Here is a 1,854-nt window from a genome sequence, read left to right as displayed (position 1 = left end):
TTTATCCTACCTGTTTTGGGGTATAGTTATGAAACATTTTCAGTGGAGAGCATGAATGAGCAGGGACTTGTCCTGAAAAACAGAACACAAATAAATTATTAATCATGTTTCTGTTTGTATATTTACTTGTTTTGCTTCTGAAGGGAGTATTAGTCTACTAAGAGATGAATAATTTGAAGATATTCCAGATGGGTAATCAGTGTGATTTAAAATTTTTATGGCACGAGAACAGAGTTGTCGCTTGGACTTTGTTTTCAGAAGGCACTTTAGATCTGTGCAGTTAAAAACAAATATTTTGCATTAGAAGGTTACTGTCTTCCATGAAATAATGTTGAATATGTTCTTAAATCCTCCTTCTACTTTTTAAAAACTGATGGAATAGAAGAGCTGAATGGGTCTACCAAATGGACAGGAAAAGCTATCACGCAGAGACGGGAGCCTCGGCTCCCGGCAAGCAACGACTGGGAGCTTTATTTAATCACCATCACCATTATATAAAAAAACAAACCACAAATTCCACTTCCCTTCCTTTGTTTCCCAATCAATTGAGACAGACTTGTTCTCTCCATTCTCAGGCCAGAAGGAAATCTAAAGGAAGCACTTTCTGAATTTCATATTTAAGCAAAGTGAGTGAGACTTCAGCCAAAGGGGTTGCTGCTCGGCCAGTAAGATGGGTTTGGTGATGAGATCACCTTAGAGGACCAGGAAGCAGGACAGATGTCCCAAGGGCAGTGCTTTTAAAAACTGTACATCCTGACGCATTAGGGAACCATGAACTCAATTAAGAGGGCTCTGACCGTGTATTATTTCTTATAGAGTTCCACAGAATAGAATAAAATAAAATAAGTCACATGTAGTCAGAGTACTATTTATAAAATTTTTGTTTCAATAATATATGTGTGTCCTTATGTAAATCATATTCCTTTACATGGGTCATGGTCAAAAAAGTTTCAAAATATTGCTGCAGGGCTAAGTGTGAAAGGACAGTCGCTCTTTTCTTACAACCTCGATTGGAAGGAGAAGGAGAGGTGGAGAAAGGGGGGGATGTAGAGTCCCTGGGCTCCTTTGTCCCTGTTAGCACACGCCGTGGCTGCTAGCACGTGTAACTGTGGGTGTGTACATCTTCAATATTTGGATTAATTGGGATTAATTGGGATTAATTAATTGGGATTGCATTACATTTATAAAATAATTTGGGGGAGAATTGACGTCTTAGTTGAATCTGCCAACCCAAGTGTATGGGGTGTGTCTACACTTATTCTAGTCATTTTCTAGATCCCTTAGGTCTGTTTATGCTATCTTTTTAAAAAGCTTTTCTTTTTTTTACTTGTTGACACCTATGTGTTTGGCACGTTTTGGTCCTAGTTGTTTGTTTTGTTTGTTTGACAGCTTTTTCTCCAGACGTACTGACCTCTCAGGCTCATAGAACTTGCAGATGTCTTCCATGTGTTCCTTCCTCTGTTCAAGCTGTTCCTCTGTGCAGAAAGCCTTTTCCTGCATTTCGCGAGGATGTTATAGCAGTTGTTACCACGGCTCGGCGGCCCCCCGGGTGGAGCTGTCTCCCAGGGGTCCTGCAGCAGTAGCCCCCTAACTAGTCACTCTGTTTCGCCTCTTACCCACCCACCATTCTCCACATAGCCATCGGGATGATCTTGAAAAACAAAAATCAGATCACAACAACAAAAGTCACTTCCCTCCCTAAGACTTCTAATGGCTTCTACTGCCTTTGTAAAAATCCAAACATGTTTCAAGACCCACAGTGCTCCCCGTGATTTGGTTCCTGCCCATTTCTCCAAACTTGTCTCCTGAACTTTTCCTCATCGTTCATGATGCTTCAGCCACACTGGCCTTCCT

The sequence above is a fragment of the Orcinus orca genome, chromosome 1 (genome assembly GCF_937001465.1).
Source record: "Orcinus orca chromosome 1, mOrcOrc1.1, whole genome shotgun sequence".
In the NCBI taxonomy this organism is placed as follows: domain Eukaryota; kingdom Metazoa; phylum Chordata; class Mammalia; order Artiodactyla; family Delphinidae; genus Orcinus; species Orcinus orca.
This window is presented reverse-complemented; position numbering follows the sequence as displayed.